The 26047-nt window shown below is 36.4% G+C and overlaps 1 protein-coding gene and 1 non-coding gene across 5 annotated transcripts in view; one reads left to right on the forward strand and one right to left on the reverse strand.

The window, feature by feature from the left end:
• The window catches only part of CADM2 (cell adhesion molecule 2), a 1061838-nt gene that overhangs the window by 250252 nt on the left and 785539 nt on the right, over positions 1-26047 (reverse strand). The gene's annotated exons all lie outside the window — the stretch shown is intronic.
• LOC140621868 (U6 spliceosomal RNA) lies at positions 11134-11239 on the forward strand. Its single transcript, XR_012021590.1, has one exon. It is a non-coding gene; the product is annotated as a U6 spliceosomal RNA (small nuclear RNA).

Here is a 26047-nt window from a genome sequence, read left to right on the forward strand (position 1 = left end):
TATTCAAGGCACTATTCTAAGAGCATTTCTTGTTTTTCAGTGATTTACTTTTCATGCCAACCTTGTCATCATCTCTACCTTGAAGATGAGGGAACTGATGCAAAGAGAGTTTAAATAATTTGCTCCCAGTCCCACAGCTAGAAAGTGCCACACCAGGTTCTGAACTCTCATATTCTGTGTCCTGACCTCACATGCTTAACCAAAAAACTGCATGGAAAAGAAAGTGAACTTAATTCTGGCTGAGTGACGGTTATGAAATAAGCATAGAGTCTGGAGTCAAACATTTCAAAGATGCATTTAAACCTTTAATATCTATTTTTAATAAGTGAAGGAACACTTGAAATTCCTGCAAAAGCTGTGATGTGCTAACTGGCCCCTACCAGCTCATGAGAGTCAACTGAATGGAACTCTCCTCACTTCACACTCAACAAAATTCCCTGCTAGATTGAAAGAGACCACAGTTGAATCTTTTCACAATGGAGCTTGACAAACAGTTCAAGCCAGTGTTTTGTTCTCACAGAGGCAGTTGTTAAACATATGTATAGCACATCACTGGAAAAGCCACCTCTGATGCCTCTTCGGCTGTTACATGCATATTTAGCCTAAGTAAAGTTTTTGGTTTTTGTTTTTTTTTTTTTTTCTGAAAACTAATGAACTCTTGCCTATGCAATATAGTTCTGTTTCTGAAGTTTTTTTTTTTTATTTCATATTTTGAGCCTCCTCAGTTTCTTTCTTCTTTTTCTTCAAATCGTTTTCCAAGAGAAAATGATTTTCCCTCCTGCTCACCATTCTTCCAATGATCTCTCTCTCTCTCTCTTTTTTTTTTTTTACCTACTCTGTTGAACTGATAGTTTTATTAGGCTGCCAGGTTTATTTCTAACTAGCATCAGGGATTGAAAACCATTTATGTGCGTTTCGGTAGTTATAAGGAAACAATTTGCTAATTCATTGCTCTGAAAGACACTTTAGTGAAGAGCAATTATTCTGCAATAGTCTGCAAAGATGGCTTTCCTGTCCCTGTCTTTAAAGAGCAGACAGAGAAGCTGCCATTATTCCTTCAATGTTTCTATTTCTACATACTTCAGGAAAAATGGTACAAACCTTATCTGGATCAGGAAATTCCAAATTCAAAATCAAGTGAACAGAGTCTTGACTCCTGCTGACCTGTCAGTTGGGATCTGCTCTTGCTTCACACACTTCAAGCGCACTTTCACTGGCTACCAAGAGCCCAGCACACTGCCCCTCGGTACCTAAAGAAGCAATTCAAAGCTCATGGCCACCTCGACCTCGCTGACAGGCTGTGATGCGCCACTACCGTAGAGAAACAAGCCAAGCAGCAGAGAGATCTTTGAAGACAGCGGTATCATTGAAAGCGAGCAGACAGGCAAAAACACATATCTGAATGCTGATCCCAAAACATGGCTCTGTTTCCCAAAACGGCATCATTAAAGCCTTACTATCTCCTGAGTGGGTGATGAGGGAAGGCAATGGTTCCTCCATCTCTCTTCCTGCACTAAAGCTGAGATGTGGCCCACAACAGTGGATCAGCGCACACTGTGCATGAGTGCTCATGGACTAAGGGCAGTGATCCCTGGAGATAGATCTAGACAGACAGGCCGAGGTTGAGTCTTTGCACATCTGGGAGAGAGGGAGTTACAGTCAGTGGTTTTTCAGGATAAATGATCAACTTTTGTGGGACATTGAACACAACCCAGAGCCCTCATTATTTTTTCCCCTGAAAATGAGTACCCCCCCTTTTTTGGAGTACAACTTTCTCAAAGGAAGAACTGGATTTAACAACAGTGAAGGGGAAAATAATATTTTCATTTGTTTTATCTTGTTTAGATGTGAAGAGAATTGAAAAATAATATTTTCATTTGTTTTATCTTGTTTAAATGTGAAGAGTATTTTACAATTTTTCAGTAAAAAAAAAGCATAAACTTCTCATGAGATAAGCAGTGCTATATCTTTTGATTCTTCCTGTGGGAATAAATTCATACTTAGCAAAAACTGTCAACTAAGTCTGCAAAATTATTTAATTCAACAGGGTTATTGGCATCTGAATCAAATGGTATACATAATGCTTTGGTTTGTTTTGAAATATTTTTGTGCCCTGGCAAGAATCCCCATATCAAATGCAAAATACTGGTCTCATTAAGGTTCTGATATTTTAGTTATGAAAAGCACAGGTGCCAAATGGATCAGTATTGTTAAAGGTTCTAAAATATAGGAAATGACGGAAATAGGCAATTCATTTCTAAATGAAATACAAAAGTAGCTTACTATTCTTTAGATCTTCCCCTCAACTCTTCTCAGCTTTGTGTTTCTCGTCTTCTACCCTCCCTCTCACTTGTTCCATCAACAGGTTTGGGATTTATACAAAGAATCTGAATCTTAGAAAGTTCAAGATCATTCTTGTTGGTTAGAGTCTAAAAATATATCTAAATGCACACACAGCATGCTATTACTTCCACTAAATTACCGAAGGCATTCTAAACAAATAACCTTCTAATGCGAAAGTTGTGGCTCAGTAGTTGTGTGTACTGAAACACATACTGCATACTAAAGCCTATTGGATTATTCAAAAAGCACAAATTCTATTAATGCAAGCTTAAAATTCTCAAGAGAAGTGCAATAAATGCTCTATCATGTGAGAAAGGAAATTGGAGGAAAAATTAAGCCTGATAACTAAGTGGAAATGTTTCCACTTTTGGAATATCCCTCTGTTCTTTCAAATATTTAGAGTTCTCTAGTAATTTTGCTGTGATTTCATTCTAGCTTTTAGGTTTGTCTGAAAAACTTTAAGTACTCCATTTTCCTAGGCTACCACACATAATTTATTTTTCTTTGACTCTATCTTTTCAGGATTCAGCTTGTCTTATAGAGTATAACACCTGGGATCCACCTTCTGTGCTACCCCTCTGCCCAGCCACTATGGAGCATGGCCATCAGTCTGGTGCTGCTTGCCAGTTTCCATAGAGACAGGAAGCACTTTGGAGAGCCATGTTCCATTGCAACTGCCAGACCAAGGCAGGGAAGAAATAAAGCTGGCGGGCAGTGGGTCTTGCAAGGCCAGGAAGGTTGGAAGGGCTTTCTCCTCCTGATATCAGGGCATAGCAGTGCCAAATTGGCAGCTTCAGCAGTTACAATCCCATAGACCAGATCCTGGTGTTCACTAAGGCCATTGTGAGCGACCCATTCTGCTCCCAACTCCGGGAGCAGAATCTCTGTGTATTCAAAGGTTGGCCCAGGGCCTTTGTTGGCTTCTGATCCATGACAAAAGGCTCTTTCAGATTTACAGTGGCTCCCACAGCTCCTGACCCAAGATTCTCCTGTAGAAATTTCACCTCTCTTTCCCTTCTCCAGAATGTGATAATGGGTTTTCCTGGACATTCATATCAGACCAGGAAACCAATGGGATTACCACTGGGTTGTACCCAACTAACCTACAGAGTGACTGTGAGAAGGCGACCCACTTAACTATGTAACATTGTATCAAAACTAGTTACCATTTGCTACATCTATGATTGGATTTATAATTAGAATTAATTCTTGATTATCAGGATCAGAGCTGGCCCTAAAGAAATTTGTAATGTACGTGAAATATAGCATCAGTGCCTTCCCATATATTTCAAAAATGTTTTTGTATGATTGTATACCTCAGGTTTCTGTACTATAAATATTCCCAGCAGTTTTTCTTTCTACCTAAAGTAGATTTCTTTAATTTCACCATTAACTTTATATTACTCAACCATATCACAAAATTTTTATTTTCCTTAATTTGTAAAATTCTAAATTTCAGAGAATTATTTATAAAATCCTAGGAAATGTGGTTTTATGCTGGCTTTATAGTCTTGCTTAGTGCTTGTATTGCCTCAGTATGTTTTAAAACATTATCTGAGGGAGGGAGGGGAAAACGGTGCAAGAGTAGGGTCCCTAAGTCCCGTGTCCCCACCAAATTACCTAGATAACCTTTAAATCATCCTGAAAATCTAGGAATTCGGCCTGAGATTTAAAGAGAGACCAGCTGGAATGCTACAGTGAGAAGAGTTCGCGCTTCTACCAAGGTAGGAAGACGGGGGAAAAGAAATAAAGACACAAAAGGCCTCCAAGGGGGAGGGGCCCGCGAGGAGCCGGGCTGAGGCCGGGGCGAGTGTCCCCAGGACAGGAGAGCCCCGTCCCGGAGACGCAGGAGCTGCACCGACCTTCCCGGGCGGAAAGGGGCTCGCGGGGAGGTGGAGCAGGACCCAGGAGGGCGGGGATGCCCTCGGGTTCCCGGGGACACTAACAGACACCTGCGCCCCGGGAGAGTGCGCCGAGCTCCCTAAGGGCTGCAGCGCGCACGGGGGACCCGGAGCAGCTCGGGGGGCTCGGGGGCGGCTCCGCGGAGGGGGCTGCGGGGCGGGAGCAGCTCGGGGGGCTCGGGGGCGGCTCCGCGGAGGGGGCTGCGGGGCGGGAGCAGCTCGGGGGGCTCGGGGGCGGCTCCGCGGAGGGGGCTGCGGGGCGGGAGCAGCTCGGGGGGCTCGGGGGCGGCTCCGCGGAGGGGGCTGCAAGGCTGGAGCACGAATCCACCAGCGCAGGCCTCGGAGCACAGGGCGCCGGGACACAGCCCAGGATCCGGCCTCCCCCGGGACAGGCAGAGGCCGGGAGGGCCCAGGACAGCGAGGACGCTCCTGCCCCAGCTGAGCAGATCAGCGGCCCCGCCCCGGAGCCTCCAGGCCCTGCAGACGGAGAGCTGCGGAGCTACTGCGGGGGCTGACTCCAGGGCTGCAGAGCTGGCCCCGCCACTGCGGTTGTTCCTTCTGGGGCCTCACGGGGTGAACAACCCCCACTGAGCCCTGCACCAGGCAGGGGCAGAGCAGCTCCCCCAAGTGCTCACACCTGAGAATCAGCACAGCAGGCCCCTCCCCCAGAACACCAGCTAGACGGACAAGTTCCAGGGGAAGTCAAGGGACTTAAAGTACACAGAATCAGAGGATACTTCCCCGTGTTTTTTTTTTTTTTTTTTCTTTTTGATTTCTGTTTGCTTCCCCCACCCTTTTTTTCCCTTTCTTTCTCCTTTTTTTCTTCCTTTTTTCTTTTTCTCTTTTCTTTCCTTCTTCCTCTCCTCTCTTTTTCTCCTTTTCCCAATACAACTTTGTTTTTGGCCACTCTGCACTGAGCAAAATGACTAGAAGGAAAACCTCACCTCAAAAGAAAGAATCAGAAACAGTCCCCTCTTCACAGAGTTACAAAATCTGGATTACAATTCCATGTCAGAAAGCCAATTCAGAAGCACAATTATAAAGCTACTGGTGGCTCTAGAAAAAAGCATAAAGGACTCAAGAGACTTCATGACTGCAGAATTTAGATCCAATCAGGCAGAAATTAAAAATCAATTGAATGAGATGCAATCCAAACTAGAAGTCCTAATGACGAGGGTTAACGAGGTGGAAGAACGAGTGAGTGACATAGAAGACAAGTTGATGGCAAAGAGGGAAACTGAGGAAAAAAGGAACAAACAATTAAAAGACCATGAGGATAGATTAGGGGAAATAAACGACAGCCTGAGGAAGAAAAGCCTACGTTTAATTGGGGTTCCCAAGGGCGCCGAAAGAGACAGAGGGCCAGAATATGTATTTGAACAAATCATAGCTGAAAACTTTCCTAATCTGGGAAGGGAAACAGGCATTCAGATCCAGGAAATAGAGATATTCCCCCCCTAAAATCAATAAAAACCGTTCAACACCTCGACATTTAATACTTAAGCTTGCAAATTGCAAAGATAAAGAGAAGATCCTTAAAGCAGCAAGAGACAAGAAATCCCTGACTTTTATGGAGAGGAGTATTAGGGTGACAGCAGACCTCTCCACAGAGACCTGGCAGGCCAGAAAGGGCAGGCAGGATATATTCAGGGTCCTAAATGAGAAGAACATGCAACCAAGAATACTTTATCCAGCAAGGCTCTCATTCAAAATGGAAGGAGAGATAAAGAGCTTCCAAGATAGGCAGGAACGGAAAGAATATGTGACCTCCAAACCAGCTCTGCAAGAAATTTTAAGGGGGACTCTTAAAATTCCCCTTTAAGAAGAAGTTCAGTGGAACAATCCACAAAAACAAGGACTGAATACATATCATGATGACACTAAACTCATACCTTTCAATAGTAACTCTGAACGTGAACAGGCTTAATGACCTCATCAAAAGGCGCAGGGTTTCAGACTGGATAAAAAGGCAGGACTCATCTATTTGCTGTCTACAAGAGACCCATTTTAGACAGGAGAACACCTACAGCCTGAAAATAAAAGGTTGGAGAACTATTTACCATTCAAATGGTCTCAAAAGAAAGCAGGGGTAGCCATCCTCATATCAGATAAACTAAAATTTACCCCGAAGACTGTAGTGAGAGATGAAGAGGGACACTATATCATACTTAAAGGATCTATCCAACAAGAGGACTTAACAATCCTCAATATATATGCCCCCAATGTGGGAGCTGCCAAATATTTAAATCAATTAATAACCAAAGTGAAGAAATACTTAGATAATAATACACTTATACTTGGTGACGTCAATCTAGCTCTTTCTATACTCGATAGGTCTTCTAAGCACAACATCTCCAAAGAAACGAGAGCTTTAAATGACACACTGGACCAGATGGATTTCACAGATAATTACAGAACTTTACATCCAAACTCAACTGAATATACATTCTTCTCAAGTGCACATGGAACTTTCTCCAGAATAGACCACATACTGGGTCACAAATCGGGTCTGAACCAATACCAAAAGATTGGGATCCTCCTCTGCATATTCTCAGACCATAATGCCTTGAAATTAGAACTAAATCACAACAAGAAGTTTGGAAGGACCTCAAACACGTGGAGGTTAAGGACCATCCTGCTAAAAGATGAAAAGGTCAACGAGGAAATTAAAGAAGAATTAAAAAGATTCATGGAAACTAATGAGAATGAAGATACAACCGTTCAAAATCTTTGGGACGCAGCAAAAGCAGTCTTAAGGGGGAAATACATCGCAATACAAGCATCCATCCAAAAACGGGAAAGAACTCAAATACAAAAGCTAACCTTACACATAAAGGAGCTAGAGAAAAAACAGAAGATAGATTATACACCAAGCAGAAGAAGAGAGTTAATAAAGATTCAAGCAGAACTCAACGAAATCGAGACCGGAAGAACTGTGGAAAAGATCAACAAAACCAGGAGTTGGTTCTTTGAAAGAATTAGTAAGATAGATAAACCATTAGCCAGCCTTATTAAAAAGAAGAGAGAGAAGACTGAAATTAATAAAATCATGAATGAGAAAGGAGAGATCACTACCAACACCAAGGAAATACAAACGATTTTAAAAACATATTATGAACAGCTATACGCCTATAAATTAGGCAATCTAGAAGAAATGGACGCATTCCTGGAAAGCCACAAACTACCAAAACTGGAACAGGAAGAAATAGAAAACCTGAACAGGCCAATAACCAGGGAGGAAATTGAAGCAGTCATCAAAAACCTCCCAAGACATAAGAGTCCAGGGCCAGATGGCTTCCCAGGGGAATTCTATCAAATGTTTAAAGAAGAAACCATACCTATTCTACTAAAACTGTTTGGAAAGATAGAAAGAGATGGAGTACTTCCAAATTTGTTCTATGAGGCCTGCATCACCTTAATTCCAAAACCAGACAAAGACCCCACCAAAAAGGAGAATTACAGAACAATTGCCCTGATGAACATGGATGCAAAAATTCTCAACAAGATACTAGCCAATAGGATCCAACAACACATTAAGAAAATTGTTCACCACGACCAAGTAGGATTTATCCCCCGGGACACAAGGCTGGTTCAACACCCGTGAAACAATCAATGTGATTCATCATATCAGCAAGAGAAAAACCAAGAACCATATGATCCTCTCATTAGATGCAGAGAAAGCATTTGGCAAAATACAGCATCCATTCCTGATCCAAACTCTTCAGAGCCTAGGGATAGAGGGAACATTCCTCACCATCTTAAAAGCCATCTACGAAAAGCCCACAGCAAGTATTCTCAATGGGGAAGCACTGGGAGCCTTTCCCCTAAGATCAGGAACATGACAGGGATGTCCACTCTTACCACTGCTATTCAACATAGTACTGGAAGTCCTAGCCTCAGAAATCAGACAACAAAAAGACATTAAAGTCATTCAAATTGGCAAAGAAGAAGTCAAACTCTCTGTCTTGGCAGATGACATCATACTCTACATAGAAAACCCAAAAGTCTCCACCCCAAGATTGCTAGAACTCATACAGCAATTTGGCTGCGTGGCAGGATACAAAATCAATGCCCAGAAGTCAGTGGCATTTCTATACACTAACAATGAGACTGAAGCAAGAGAAATTAAGGAGTCAATCCCATTTACAATTGCACCCAAAAGCATAAGATACCTAGGAATAAACCTAACCAAAGAGGTAAAGGATCTATACCCTAAAAACTATAGAACACTTCTGAAATAAATTGAGGAAGACAGAAAGAGATGGAAAAATATTCCATGCTCATGGATTGGTAGAATTCATATTGTGAAAATGTCAATGTTACCCAGGGCAATTTACACGTTTAATGCAATCCCTATCAAAATACCATGGACTTTCTTCAGAGAGTTAGAACAAATTATTTTAAGCTTTGTGTGGAATCAGAAAAGACCCCGAATAGCCAGGGGAATTTTAAAAAAGAAAACCATAGCTGGGGGCACCACAATGCCAGATTTCAGGTTGTTCTACAAAGCTGTGGTCATCAAGACAGTGTGGTACTGGCACAAAAACAGACACATAGATCAATGGAACAGAATAGAGAACCCAGAAGTGGATCCTCAACTTTATGGTGAACTAATATTCGACAAAGGAGGAAAGACTATCCACTGGAAGAAAGACAGTCTCTTCAATAAATGGTGCTGGGAAAATTGGACATCCACATGCAGAAGAATGAAACTAGACCACTCTCTTTCACCATACACAAAAATAAACTGAAAATGGATGAAAGATCTAAATGTGAGACAAGATTCCATCAAAATCCTAGAGGAGAACACAGGCAACACCCTTTTTGAACTCGGCCACAGTAACTTCTTGCAAGATACATCCACGAAGGCAAAAGAAACAAAAGCAAAAATGAACTATTGGGACTTCATCAAGATAAGAAGCTTTTGCACAGCAAAGGATACAGTCAACAAAACTCAAAGACAACCTACAGAATGGGAGAAGATATTTGCAAATGACGTATCAGATAAAGGGCTAGTTTCCAAGATCTATAAAGAACTTATTAAACTCAACACCAAGAAACAAACAATCCAATCATGAAATGGGCAAAAGACATGAACAGAAATCTCACAGAGGAAGACATAGACATGGCCAACATGCATATGAGAAAATGCTCTGCATCACTTGCCATCAGGGAAATATAAATCAAAACCACAATGAGATACCACCTCACACCAGTGAGAATGGGGAACATTAACAAGGCAGGAAACCACAAATGTTGGAGAGGATGCAGAGAAAAGGGAACCCTCCTGTACTGTTGGTGGGAATGTGAACTGGTGCAGCCACTGTGGAAAACTGTGTGGAGGTTCCTCAAAGAGTTAAAAATAAACCTGCCCTACGACCCAGCAATTGCACTGTTGGGGATTTACCCCAAAGATACAGATGCAATGAAATGTCGGGACTCCTGCACCCCGATGTTTCTAGCAGCAATGTCCACAATCGCCAAACTGTGGAAGGAGCCTCGGTGTCCATCGAAAGATGAATGGATAAAGAAGATGTGGTTTATGTATACAATGGAATATTCCTCAGCCATTAGAAACGACAAATACCCACCATTTGCTTCAACGTGGATGGAACTGGAGGGTATTATGCTGAGTGAAGGAAGTCAATCGGAGAAGGACAAACATTGTATGTTCTCATTCATTTGGGGAATATAGATAACAGTGAAAGGGAATATAGGGGAGGGGAGAAGAAATGTGTGGGAAATATCAGAAAGGGAGACAGAACATAAAGACTCCTAACTCTGGGAAACGAACTAGGGGTGGTGGAAGGGGAGGAGGGTGCGGGGTGGGGATGAATGGGTGGTGGGCCCTGAGGGGGGCACTTGACGGGATGAGCACTGGGTGTTATTCTGTATGTTGGCAAGTTGAACTCCAATAAAAAATAAATTTATTATTAAAAAAAATAAAAAAAAATAAAACATTATCTGATTTTTAAAAGAACGCTGAATATTTTAAAAACATATATTTGTGTGACATCAGTTGTTTTCATTCTTTGCTTATGCCTATTATTCTGTGAAAATGCATAATAAACAAAATGTATTAAAATATCATGGATTCAGACTAAATATAAATATATTTAACTCTGCAGCTGAAATAGATTTTGAAATAAAAATATTAGAATATATTTAATTTCATTAATTTATCTATATTCATTTTATTCTCTAAAAAGTTTAGAGTCTTCTCAAGAATTCAAACAATATTGAATGAGTGTCTAATTTTTTTTTGAGTGTCTAATTTTTTAAGAAAAAAATGAACTTGATTAATTATTCACATTACTCATAAAGGTGTTTTTCTTCCTTTCACATAGATCTTTAAGTATTGTGATGTAGAAAAATAAAAAGCAAAGGAAATTATTTTAAAATGAAAAAGGAAACTATGTCTTACAAAGCATTCTAAAAGAATAAGAGAATTTTAAAATTATTTTTATAACCAGAAAAGGTAACATGTAATTATCATGTGTGTATAAATTCATTTTATCTTTCTAGAATAGCGCCTTCAGGGTGAATGAGCAAGACCTAAAGAGAACTGACTAGCTTTACTTGCTAACTGATGAACATTTGAGAGGCAGCCTTCCAGAGAAAAGAAATTTATGACCACAATCACAGTCTGGTTCACAGTGAAGCTCAATCACGTAACTAAATTCTAAATTGAGATGTCAACCTGGAGGAAATATTCTGGAAAGGAACACACAGATGGTAGGACTCTTCTGAAGACAGGGTGAGGAATATAGTGCTAAATGTACAATAATCAATCTTCTGGAAGTAAAAAAAAAAATGCACTGAATGGTACATAACTTTTAAATTTGAATTTCCTGGGAAAACTTCAACCTGAGTCTAAAAAGGGGGAAAAGTGCTCACTTCAGCAGCACATATACTAAAATTGGAGTGATACAGAGATTAGCATGGCCCCTGCACAAGTATAACACATAACAAGGAGGAAAATGATCCCTATATTTTTCATGTTACCCGGTAGGTCTTAGAATGTCCATATATTTAAAGGAAACAACAAAATTGAATTATAATACACTTTAGAATATTTAGTAACCCAAGGAAATTTAAAATTCCTAATAACATTTTTAGGAACAAATTAAATGGAAAGAATTCAAGAAAATAAAGCAAGCATTATTAATTCCCTACTTCAAATATACAATTGCTTAAAAATTACAAAAGGCAGCTAGTAAAATAAGGTTAACATAGTAAGGAAAGCTATAAATTTAGAAGACATTAGGACTTCAATCTGGTTTTTATGCTGATATTCCCTGATTCCAAATGAAAAAATATATATATATATACCAAGTCAAATTAATTATTGCCTAATATATTGTTGCAAGTTAGTGACTTGACTTAGTTGTAGGAGATATATTTTGATAACATCTTTCTTTTGGATTGTGCCACATATTTGCATACTCAGCAAGCATAAAATTATTTGTCTACTAGCCAAGTTGCCTATACATTAATATTCTTTTCATATTTTATTCTCTGCAGAAAATTTAAATAATTGCATTGGAACACCAAGTAGAGATGTTCATGTAAAAAAGCAACAGCTGTCTACTTGAATTATAACTCCTTGAATTAAGAGATGTAATAAGAAATTTTGAGATGGCATAGATACAAAGTACATCTAAGAAAAAATACAGTATCAAACATATCATCCAATAATGTGCAATCAGTTTATATTAGGCATAGGAACTATACACATCAGTGTAGACAATGTTAGGGCTCTCTGAAACCTATCTTCACACCTATAGTGAATTCTGACTATAAAATATACTTCATGACATTAATTTATTCAACAAGTACATTCTTTGTACCTAAAATGTGCTTCAAATGGTAGGTGCTAGAGACACAACTGTGAACAGCTAGAAATGATGTAACGTTTTATCTTTAGAGTTTACCGCCTAAAGATAAGCAGCAAAACAAGAAAACACATTTTTGCACAGGAAAGGCCTGGCCTAGAAGGTGGTGAAATTTCTGCTAAAACCTAAATGAGGATAGAGACCCAGCCATTTAAAAATTGCCAAGGACACTTATGTGGGAGAGCGGTAGTCAGTGTTGGAGAAAATAAGTTAGCCGTTATCAACTCTTCCTAAGCAAGAGGCAGGAAAGAGGTTGACTATTCAAAGAACTGAAAACAAAACAAAAACCACTGGGTCTAATGCATGAAAAGCAACAGACTAATGGTCCAATACAGGGTAAAAAGAACATGAAGGCCAAATCATGCAGTGCTTTTCCTGTCTTCATCAGGAGCTTGAATTTATTCTAACATGCAATGTCAAGCCATTGAAGGAAGTGACTCAGTGTTTTTTCTGGTAATCATTATTTCTGAATCAAGGATTTGTAATCTTAGAAATGAATTGTGGTAAAAATAGTGTTTATAATCAAGAACTTTATTGAGAAAATATTTTAAAAATTCATTAAATCATGGGATAATCTGTAAAGGTAACTAATCTTGGTATTTTTTAACTTTCCACAGTGAATAGTCTAGTAAATGGAGACCCATCTTTCACTTGAGCTTGTACTAAAACATTGTTATCCATAGTTCCATATCCCCCCAACTCTTTGAGAGACAATTTATTCCTTACTTCCACTCCGAAATGCCATTGCTTTGGGAAGTGCCTTGTTATTAATAACGGAGAATTTCTGTTTTATTGCTTGTTTTAAAAGCTACAGTAGTATCTGGGAGAAAAGAAAGTATTGCTGGTAAGCTATCTATGGATGTAGACATTATTTTTAAAACAGTGTTCTTTTTTGAAGAGATATTTCCCTGAATGGATAACAACACCATGCTTTCAAATAAATAATGAGTTCTCAAAGGACTGTAAAGTGAAGTAATAAAATATTTGAATTTATCTCCTGCATGAGTATATTTTATAAAGTTGATAAAATAATTCTTCCCTTTGATTAATATAACAGAAATGAGTGTTTTCTGTTCTAATAACAGAATTTTTATGCCCAAGGAAACTATTAGCATAGTGAACCTGAGACAGGTAGAAAATTCTTGATAGCAGAGGCAGAAACATATTACTTTTCATTCTCTAACAGGCATATGTTATTGCTTTGGACTTAGTGGGCATATATTTTTGAACACATGAACCTGTGTTCAAAATGATACCCCCCGAATTATGTAAGTGTTGATCAATATGTGGTAACATATAAATCAACTTGGAACACTCCCTGAGGAGCAAGCTCCCTTTTGAAAAAAAAAAAAATGTAATAACACAGTGGTTAATAGGATGTGTTTTCCACTGTTTGATCATTTCTGAATGCACAAAGATTTCATTAATGTTGATTTCACCCATCTTGTCCATGTTTACATCCTTTGATGTTCAAGTCCTTTGTAGTGCCACATTAGATCTAGGGGAACATTGCCCTATGAGAGCAAGTGGAAACTGCTGTGGGAAAATATGAAAATGAAACTTGATACTTTGTACAGATATGTACAGATAAGTAAGCTCAAAGAATTATACTTCTGATGAGGCAGAAAAAGAATTAATATCACTTTCTCATATCCCTTCTTGGGGTTAGTACATTTTAAATCTGTTAATAGAAAATTATAATGAATTGGAATATTTCAAATGGAAATTATTAAAATTAAACTTCAATAAAATAAATCATGATGGAATTTAAAATATTTCAACTGATTACTTAAATTTTAAGAATGCATGTTCTGGAGAGATGGTTGCAAACTGATAACTGGAAAGAAATTATTGATAGCAAAACCAGTGATCTCTTCACTACAATATTAGAAAGAAACAGTTAAGAGCTGGTTCTTGGTCTTTCCTTTAGTTTCAGGAAATCCTAAAAAGTTGACTCTTGATCGAATCATCTTTGCTTATTCAAGGAGTTCATAGGTGTATACTGGATCCAAAATAAATGAGAACTGGGGAGTAGGCTGTGTATTAGACTGAGCACCTACATTTCATTGTTGGGAATATTTGTTGAATAATAAATTAGGATTGATTAAATGACATTGTACCAGAGAATGGGAACTGTCTTTCACAAGATATAATCTTGTGAAAGCTGCACACCTCCAAAGGCGTCAAAACTGTATAGACTCCAAGGGTGTCTGAGTGGCTCGGTTAGTTAAGTGTCTGCCTTCTGCTTGGGTCATGATCCCAGGTCCCTGGGATCGAGCCCCGCATAGAGCCCTGAACTGGGTTCCCTGCTCAGCAGGTAGCCTGCTTCTCACTCTCCCTTTGCAGCTCCCCCTCCTCATGCTCTCTACCTCTCAGTAAATAAAATCTTAAAGCAAAACAAACAAACAAAAAAACCTGAATAGACTCCAGAGCTGAAGGCTTCTCTGAGGTGTGGTACCTAAATCAACTCCGTCTTATTTTGTATAAGGAGTAACTGTGCACATTCAGAGACATTTCAGGGAGTCACAAAGCCTCTGCTAATTCTCAATATCCTTGTTGTATCACTTGTCTTGTGAACCTTTAGGTACATTTAATGTTGGATAAAGCCTGTTGTGTCTCATGGATATTATTATATACATGAAACCAAGAATTGTACTGCTGCTCTAGGAAGGTGGGCACTGCAACCATAATATCAGAGTAACAAAAAATATCATTTGTTCATATAGTCTTTCAGCTGAGATAATGCTCGTCCAGTAAGTATAGTCACATTATTTATGCTCAAAACTGTTTCTATTTATTCTGTTTTCTTTCCAGATCAGATTGAAACTAGACTGCCATATTTCATGAATTCTACACATAATTTGTGCAAAAACTGATTTTCATTTCAAATTTCTAGTCTTATGTGCTTTGACAGATCTGAAACCAAAGATGTATGCTATGCTAGATAGATACAGATAGATAAATATATGTATTTTTCTCTAGATATAATATATAAATAAAATATATATTATGTGATGTATATTATTAGTAACAGGTGATATATCTCATAGCTTACATTTAAATATCCATTGGATGCTGTGTTTTGCAAAAATTTTAATAAATCCTTGGAAGGTACAGATTTTTCAAATTTAAGCCACTGATTAGGATAAGCCACAAACTCAGAGAGCTATTGTAAAAACAAAACAAGACAAAACAAAACAAAAATTGCAAGTGTTTGGGGTATTGGCAGCAACATGGCAATAAGTATACACTTCTGACAACTATTTTTGAAATAGCAAATGTGTGTGTGTTAAAAAAACAATAATCATGTTTAATAATAATTCATTAAATTCACGTTGGAGATTATAATCCCAAATCTCCCTATTCAAATAATTGATCAGCTAATCTTAAAGGTACCTACAAAGATGACTATGAAAAAAATGTACATGATTTTTTGACAAAATTTTCTCACCAAGAACAATAATCAGCTCTTCACATTTAAGGGTCAAATTTCTGTAAGCGAAGTTCTAAATGCATGGAATCCACCATTACTCAAAATTTTCTAATGAATGATAAAATTCGATAAAAGCTGCTGTTTGTTACAATTTGAATTTCATTAGTACTAAACTCATATTTATAATGCCATGATAGTTACTTTGAAAATATATAATGCTTATTTAATGAGGGAATTTTGACATGTAATGTGCTTCCTTATTTTTTTTTTTTATTAAGCTTGTGTAGCCCCAGGGCACAGGAAATATCGACTCATATGGCAGGGTTGATAAGCATCAATTCTCCCTGCTGACTTGGACCAGCATGCTGCTCATGAATCCAGCAGATGTTTCTACTATCTGGGCCAATGGAAACCTTATGGACCTTTTTTCCTTCATCTACTCCCAGGAGCAAATGTTAACACAGCAGATATTTGGATGCATGCCAAGTAGAAAGCAGAAGTGTTGGTGAGAAAATAGGGTACACTCTTATCCATAAATAGTGGTCATCATTGGTTTGAATTGAGTATTAAGCCATTTTTAATGGCTTATTTTTGTGCATTTGCTACTTCATTTAACCAAATCCCTGTAAACACTATTGTTTATAACATAACAGTACTTATCCAAATACATAGAGCTAATCCTTGAATATGTTAACTGTTTTAAGATATAAACCAGAAAAAAAGAATCTTAATATAAAAAGTAGAACAGTTGTTTATTTCTAATAATATTTTTCTTATATAAATGGGAAAACTACCTAATTGTCAACTTTCAGATTACTAAACTTAATTTACGTTTTGTCGATGTCATGTTAAAAAGTAATAATAGTGGGCTCAGTTTTGATAAAAATGTCCCAGAAAAAATAATTATTTAAATGATTAATCTCAGCACACTTTATTGCAGATCATTCTTATTTAGTTGAATTTTAAATGTATACTCTCAAGAATGCAATCTGGTTAAATTCGCGGAGCTCTCCTTTACCTGTCCATCCCTCTGACCATCCTCACTCACACTGACCCAGTGAAGGGTCTATCAGTTTTGTAAGATTTAGATTTTTATCACTTATATTCAAATTCTATATTTTAGAATTCTCTCTCACCTCTATATAAGTCTTCTTCTCTAACCAACACATTAATTTAAAGGTAAAGTTGTTGAGGTGGCATATGTTTCTTAGACACCAAAACTATGTATTTCCCCCACTTATTATAGTGTAACTGGATATATTTCCTGCTGACACAGGGGTAAAAAAGTTAGGAAAAAATTTTGAATAGAGAAAGAATTTACTACTTGTTAATTTTCACTTATTCTAACATTGTTTATTGAACACCTACATTAAATGCAAATGAAAAGAAATAAAGTGGATAAGCATACTACATACTATAATACTTAATGGGAGTTGTTTCAATAAGGTCAACATTGACAATGTCCTATGATATACTCAATGTACTCACAAAGCTATGTTGAATGGCTGCTTGACAGAAGACTTGTTTTCATTTGTTTCCATGATTACTTTAGAAAGGGCATGTCTCTCTGAGTGAAATAGCATAATGTAATTAGCTAAGAAATATTGGCAATATTTTCAAATGCTTCCTGTGCATAGCACTTATGATAGGTGTAATAAAAAAACACACTCATATAACTATTCAATGCCAAACATTTAATAGTTTCCACCTTATACTCTGATTGTCAGAAACTAAATTTTAAATTCCTTGCAAGATTTTGTGAGTGTTACTTAGCTTTGTAAATGAGAATGGAGATTCTGGTCCAGAAATCTGGTAAACAGGGCCACAAGACAGAGGCACTATAGAGATTTAATCGCCTATAAAAGTATTCTTAGCAAGCTGTACAAACAATGTTTGGTTCAATGAGGAATCAAGATGATGGAGATTTTACATCTTAGCGAAACAACCACAGACACAATTCCTTGTTTTTATAATGAAAAAGGCCTCAACAAATAGATGATCTTTTCATTTTCTATAATATTTTTGAGAAAGAGACTTCAGAAACCTTGCAGAAAGTTCAGGATTCATGAAATAACATATAAAAGAATCTACAGTAGGCTCATACCTGCATCATCCAAGACAATCGAATTATTGTTTGTTATGAAAGAGATAATGGAATATAGTACCTAAAGGTGGAGAGAGGCATGTAAATCCATATGCCAAAATGAACAATCGTTCTACTTCTAGCTATTGCCTTCATGATTCTAGCATATATCAGGTAATCAAAAATATATATTGTTTATAAAATATTCAATTATTTCAGTACTAAAATAACTTGAGTTTTAAAAATAACAGCAAGAATTAAAGACCAATTGATGAAAGACAGAATGGAAAGAAGACAGTTAAAGAGTGACTTTTGTTTACAGGTATATGATAGGATAGATGGTGGTGTCACTAATCAAGATCTAGGCACAAAAGGAAAAGCGGTATATTTGTTTTTTTTTTTTTTTTCATTTTAGCAAACCACTCCAAAACAATGTCATACATCAACTACTATTTTTGTAGTACACTGTTATGTGAAGTGAAAATTTTTACTGGACTTTACTGGGCAGTTCTTATCATCTTGGCTGTGTTCCCTAATACATCTATGGTCAATTACCAGTCATCTGCTTTTGGGGGCTTTGCTTCTGGGGATAGGCTGGCTGTCATCTGGGATGACAGGTGGTGACTGGGCTTAATATCATGGCTTCTGGCTCCCAAGAGTACAGCCCAAAGAACAAGAATTTTCCAAGTCTCTTCTTGTTTCAAGTTTATTATTGTCCCATTGGCCAAAACTAGTCACAGAGTCAAGCCCAGAGTCAATGCAGAAAGAGACTACCCAAGTGAACTGATATAATGTAGTGTGAGCAAAATAGCAGCTATTCGATGAAGAGACTAAAGTAGTTGATTATTGAGGGTGGTATATTTAAAGGCAGGGAAAATAATTAAGAATGAAAGATTTCCGTACTTCCAACTTCAAACTTAAAACCAAGTTTATAAAAGATCAGAGTCATGTCCATGGGGAGTGACCACCAACATGCCTTAGTAGCTTTGCCATGAAAAGGTTAATTGAAAACAAGTGAAAGGAGAAAACAGAATGCAATGTTTTAGAAAATGAATAAGAGATGATCAAATAAAGATATTAAGTATAATGAAGACTTTTGAAGAAACTTGACAATTAAATTGAACAAAAGAAGAGATTGATCAGAGAATACAGAATTTGAGGGAAATTTTGTTGTTTAGTTGTTTACTTCTATATACAACTTAGCAGCAACTACGCTCTACAATCTTCATTCTGACATAGAGGAATTCTACCTGTTCTAAAGGAAAATTATTTTATAAATGTTTGCTTTGATCCACCAGGCAGATTGAGAAGAATAAGAATAACCAGTACCAGTATTTTCCCACTTGAGGAAAGGCATCTCAAATCAGGGGCCTACTTTTATTTTATTTTATTTTATTTTATTTTTTTATGATAGTCACACACACACACAGAGAGAGAGAGAGAGAGAGAGGCAAAGACACAGGCAGAGGGAGAAGCAGGCTCCATGCACCGGGAGCCCGACGTGGGATTCGATCCCAGGTCTCCAGGATCGCGCCCTAGGCCAAAGGCAGGCGCTAAACCACTGCACCACCCAGGGATCCCAGGGGCCTACTTTTAGATCAGTAATATTGATAGGTGTTGGTCAGTACAGTCTTTTTTGAATAAATGTGTTGTCCATACTCTCTCTTTTTTTTTCTCCTAATGGCAACATTAACAAAACTCATTTAAGTTTTGTTATTTTTTTAGACAAAAATATATTATACAACTAAATAAGAGTATATCTGACCTCACACTGCAGACTTTTTGCAAATAATCTTGATCTTTATTTTGAAAATATTATTCATTTTCAAATGCTGTGGAAGCCCAAGAAATACTTCTTTATTTCTTCATGGTACATTGATAAAAATGCTACTAGCCCACTAGATATTTCTTATCTCTTACATCTTCAGCAGTACAACCATTGTTAACCAACCTGTTGTACTATATTCTTCTTCTATACCTAAAATAAATAAGGAAATCTAACAGAAAACATAAGAAAATAAATGAGGTTCTCATTGAGTAATAATCCTCACAAATGTACATCTGTCCAATTTTCTTTACACACATGGTAAGAACACACTATCTACAGATGTATAATATAGAGAATAATAAAAAGAGAATATATAGAGAATAATAAAAAGATGCCCAGGTTGAACAAGGAAGAATTTAGGCATGGCATGATTGTTTCTGAGAGTGGATTTACAAATATGAAGTCATGTAAAAATAAATGTTATGTTTAAAAGGAAACATTGAAAAAATATCACGTTATACAAAAGAATGCACATTCTCCTTTGACAAAAAATACGACCTATACAGACCCGAGGTCGTGAAATACCTAGAATCCCCTTAAGGATTCTCATAATCTTATAAGTGGACAATGGCTTAGAGCAAAATTCCATCTTAGATTTAACAGTGATTAAATCTAATCAAGTAATAAGTCCTCTTGTGCTGAAGGAAAAAGCATGACTATCATGTGCATTTGGCAAGAGGGATTTATTTGTGTATTATGCAATGCAAATAAAGTGTATGAAGTGTGTCCTTAGAATGGCATGCAAAGGTTTCTGCTCAGATGGGGAGAGATAGTTAAATGGACAAGTAAAAGTGAAGCAAAGCAACTTTAGAAGAAAGGGAACCTGAGGCCTAGTGAGTAGAGTGACAAGTCTGAAAATCAATAGGAGGTGGGTGGTGTCATATATATAAAAACATATGAGTTATAGTCATAATAAAATATTTTTATTTAGAACTGTGTATGGATACACACTGATGCTGAAATATTTCTTTGAGCAAGAAGTAGAAATGACACCCTTTCTAAATAATGCTTTTCACTAAGTGCATTTTTAACCACAAAATAATAAAAGCAAATTAGCAATTCTATTTTCATCTCCCCCCCAAAACATTTTCAAAAAAGTTTTTCTCTGGCTATAGAGTTATGCTAGCCAAATTAGATCCCTCCAAATGGATATCCTAGATCATTTCTTCTTGCCTTCATATAGAAGTCAATAAGGATTTTCGTACTGTTCCCTGACTTCATCCCTTGAAGATGATATAATCCATATCTATATTAAAATGAGATGGGATGTAATATTAGTGAGTTCATCCACTTTGATTTTAAAGTTTGCTTCCTGGGATCCCTGGGTGGCACAGCGGTTTGGCGCCTGCCTTTGGCCCAGGGCGCGATCCTGGAGACCCGGGATCGAATCCCATGTCGGGCTCCCGGTGCATGGAGCCTGCTTCTCCCTCTGCCTGTGTCTCTGCCTCTCTCTCTCTCTCTCTCTCTCTCTCTCTCTGTGACTATCATAAATAAATAAAAATTAAAAAAATAAATAAATAAAGTTTGCTTCCTGAAGATTGTTCATCATTTCTGTGTGGTTCAGACTAGCTTCTCTTGCAGCTTTAAATTGGGACACTTGAAAAAGTATTCTATAAATTGGTTTGGCTGTAAATTTGCCAATTTAGGATAAGATTCTTACTGAACACTAATTTTATACATTTGTATTGAATGATGTAAATTGTGAGAAAACTTCTTATAAAATGAAATTTTAAATCAGGAATATTGGAATAGAAGGGTAAGACAGTAAAAAGAATAGCAGAGGTGAGAGGCAAAGAAGCAATCATGAAAACATGAGTTTAAAATATAGCAAATAAGCTCCATGCAACTAGATACATTAGAATGTCATGAGAAGAATGTCATAAGGAATTTATTTATGAAAATGATAATGCTGAAATACAAAATGAGAAATTTGCATAAGTAGATGAAAGTTAGCAGATGAAATATATGCATATTTATGTATACTTTGGAAATATAATAAGCAATGAATTTGAGATGGTTTAAAAGGAAACATGAATAAATAATGTATAACCTGATTTATACTAGAGAAACAAATAGACAGGAATGAATTAAATTGTGATTCAAAGACCATATCAAATCAAGTCATATTATTTATCAGAACTTTCAGGCATACAAAAGATAAAACCCGGTTTTCAATACTTAGCATATAACAAAAGTTATATGGGACTCATATTTCTCTTCCAACATGGGAATCTTCAAGAAAATAGATACAATCAACACAATTGGGAAGTAAAAACAATTATAATTGGGCATTTATTTATGTCAGATATTAGAAATAAAATTTTTTCTTAAAAATGCTTTCCCCCCCAAAAAATGCTTTACCACTTATGCTGAAATATTACATTCCTCTGATGCACAAAAATATAGTCCCCTCTAAGTAAAGGGCAGAAATAATTTCAAGATGTATATTATTGTCGCCAACAACATAAATAACATTAAGTTATAAGTTTTAAAGTATATAGCTAGGGAATAGCAAGATGGGAATTTCAAATTAGATCTCATATTAAATAATTTTCTATTCAACTATCCATCCAAAACCAATTTATTCAGTGTCCACTGTGTGCCAAACATTACGATATGCATGGGATTGTAAAATTATATCAAAAAAGAAGATGATTTGAGTTCAGCAATGTACATGAATTTGAGATATTCAAGTAGAGGTATTTAATAAAATAATATTCTCTCTCTTTCATATTCTTCTTAAGATGAATGCCCTTATTTTCAAATCTTAAACTACCAGGTCTCTTTTATCATAAACAAGTTACAGATGCGTTTTTCTGTTGATAATTTATTTTTTCTCCAAACAGAAACACTATAGTAAACCTAGAATGAATGATGCTTTCCTATTTTATATTTGTTATTAATTTTAGTTAATTAAATAAAAACTTATCAATTAAAACTTTCCTGGAATAGCAGTAATAAAGATAAAATTATTTTTAAAGGTAAAATTATGATTTTACTATGAAAATTGCTTATATATTTTCATTACATACAAAAAACCTAATTCATAGATTGTTTTAAATTGCTGAAATTAGGGATCCCTGGGTGGCGCAGCGGTTTGGTGCCTGCCTTTGGCCCAGGGCGCGATCCTGGAGACCCGGGATCGAATCCCACATCGGGCTTCCAGTGATGGAGCCTGCTTCTCCCTCTGCCTATGTCTCTGCCTCTCTCTCTCTGTGACTATCATAAATAAATAAAAATTTAAAAAAAATTGCTGAAATTAATATAATATAATATAATATAATATAATATAATATAATATGGCTTGTATATTGATATGTGCATTAAAGTAATTTTCTAGACCAGTGAATTCATGTTAGAAATGGTTGCCTGTACTAAAATTACAATTCTTTTTTTTGCTCTAAAAATCCTTTAATAAAAACCTTCTACTTTTTAAATTACCAAATTATTTTAAAGGTAATTTAGTACCTAATAACATGTAGGCATGAATGAATTTATTTCAATAGCAACTGTGTGTTGGAGCATGGTTTTCTCATAAATGAGAACATAATTCGTTTTGCATGTCAGTAAGTTTATTGTATCAGATTGTATGTAACTTAAAAAATGGAAGATCAACCTCTAGTAATCTTGTAATACACAAATTCACCTAGTGTAGCATCAAATCTATTTTATAGAGTATATTTGAAGGAATTAAAAATATCAAAGAGCTGAAGAACAGGAGTCTGCATAGATAAAAAACCCGATTTAAACTGAATGGGAATGATGATCTTAATAAGGCATTCTGAATGGATTGTATATTTCAGGCTTATATAGCTACAGCATAGTCATCACAACGTGTTAAATGCTATGTAAATATCTTGAACTCTGTATGTAAGACCTGAGCCAGGTACCAGTGTATTATTAATTCCTGCATTAACAGAACCAGTATCAGTAGTAATGCCATTGTGCTATTATAGAGCAAAGAGTTTTTAAAGTAGGATAATTTGAATTGTTTTGCAGAAATAGGAATGCTCTCCTTTTTAAGATTTGAAATAATTGGGGGCACCTGGGTGGCTCAGTGCTTAAGCAACTACCTTTGGCTCTGGTTATGGTCCCAGGGTCCTGGGATCGAGTCCCACATCAGGCTTTTTAAAAATGAAAACTTTACAATATCGTTTTATTAAAATGCATCTTTGTTAATGCTGTTTTGCATATGGTGACTGTACTACCATACACAAATGTTTCATTAAATCTTCCTCCTTAAACTGCTGAAAATAATTGCTTTCTTTTATTAATTGCTTCTTTCGCATGACAAGAAATTCCACCACAAATAATGCCATATAAAATGTATTTAAGTTATTCACATTAAATTTAAAACATCCATATGCATTTGAAGTCAAATGAATATTTCCCTTGTCCATCTAAACTAAGAGGTTATGCATTTGTTGATAGACAATGTCTATCATGTCTGATCTTAGACACTTGGTAATTTTCAGCTGGAGCTAAAATTCGTATTCTTTGGAGAAAGTAAAAGGTTGTTCCTGAGAAAATAATGGTATGAGGTTGAAAAATGCAGGCAAAGAATACAATGAAAGTGCAAAAGCTATGCACCAACGGTAATCAAAGACAAGTCCTCAAATATAACTTTTGAAGCTAGAAGTACATGCCTCAAAAATGAATTTCACATTTTTTCTCACTAGGAATAACATCTTCTCTTAAAAAGGAAATATCTCATCTATTGAAGTTAATAATTTAATTATTACTTATATGAAATTTTGCCATTTCATCAACCTGTAGTCTTTTTCATCCATTAAATGCACATTTATACATATTACTTTAATACTTACCATAAAAATGCATCGGTCTTACTACTAGGTATCAGGAATGATCAATATTGAAATGGACTCTGACTTTCATGAAACTTTAAGTACAGAAAAATCAAGGACATTAAACTAGCAAGGAGAAATCTCCAGTCTTTCTCTGAATGCTATTGTAGGTGATTGATCAGATCTCAGATAAAAATGCACCAGAAAGACACCTGGATGGCTCAGCAGTTGAGCTGAGGTCAGGGTCAGGGTGTGATCCTGGAGACCCAGTATCAAGTTCCACATCAGGATCCCTGCATGGAGCCTGCTTCTCCCTCTGCCTCTGTCTCTGACTCTCTCTCTGTGTCTCAGGCAAATAAATAAATAAATAAATAAATAAATAAATAAATAAATAAAATCTTTTTAAAAATGCTTCTGAATACATTACCGTTTTGTTTTGTTTTGTTTTAAAGATTTATTTTGGTGAATTGCTAAACACCAAAGACTGTATCAGCAGTGGTGAGGGACAACCCAAAATCTGGCCTCTAGATAAGACCGAAAAAGACGTAAAATACATCTGGATGCTTCTTGATCCTCAATAGCATTTTGTATTTTGTGGTCTGCATAAATATCTCTCCCACTAAACTGACTTCTTAGTTAATCCCTGGCATCCAGTATCCTGCATGCTAAAAAAGGGATGGTGGTGGTTAATATTGCCTAATGATAACTAATTATTAACTGGTAGTTTATAATTCTGTAGTGAACTATATGTTTGTTATTACTCACTGCACCAACAGAAGTAAAATTAAGTCAGAAATACAGAAATGTATTTTGTATCTGACAATCAGTCTCTATCTTCACTCAAGGTTTTTATTGAAGAACTTAGGTATTCCACAAATTATGCTTAGATAAACATATACACATAGGAGTCTAAGACATACTTTGCACATACATGCATTTAAATATAGATTTGAGTAAGGTGAAGGCAAATTTCAATATTAAAATGCAACAACTTTGAAGCTAAAAACACTGAAAAGAGCTTAATGGTAAAAAAATCAGTTAACACTATGAAAGTTCTCTTTTTTCATACAAATGCATGTAAGTGTCTTGTCTTGCACAGTTTTAAAACGGGTCTAACTTGTTTTATGTTTTATAAATTCTTTGGTTACGAACGATCCTGCTAACCTCATCTTTGTTCTCTCCCCATGATATTTTCATTTGCCTCCAAAAGTGTCAGAGGTGCACAGATTCTTTTATCCATACATTTTACACACACACTAAAAAAAAGGGGGGGGGGCAATACAATACTATACCAACTTGTAAAGGTTCAGTGCATTTACTACTCCTTTTGCTGAAAAACTTCACCTTTCTTGATTTATGACATTCTAGTTCAACTTGGAAAAAATGAAGCCAGTTCTTTCTGATCATTGACAAAACACTCTTAGGAAAGATCAAAATCTCTTCTTCAGCTCATTATATATCAGCTACCTAGACCGATGGAACATGAAGAAAGACAGATATTGCATTTTGGAAAAAGATGCTTTTTAGAAATAATTCTATCAGCAGCACATCATAAATTTCTAGCCTGTTCTCCATTTCTTTTTGAATATTTACCTACAAAGCCCTTTTTGAATTCCTTTTTCATTCTCACCTAGATCTCTTCCTCATTTTTCCTAAATATGTTCCTCACATAGATCCATGATGTTTCAAAGTATAAACTCAGAAACTGAGGCCAGATTTAAATTATTCAGGACAGTATGAATAATATCAGGCAAGTATA

This window comes from Canis lupus, chromosome 30, assembly GCF_048164855.1.
Source record: "Canis lupus baileyi chromosome 30, mCanLup2.hap1, whole genome shotgun sequence".
Taxonomy (NCBI): Eukaryota; Metazoa; Chordata; class Mammalia; order Carnivora; family Canidae; genus Canis; species Canis lupus.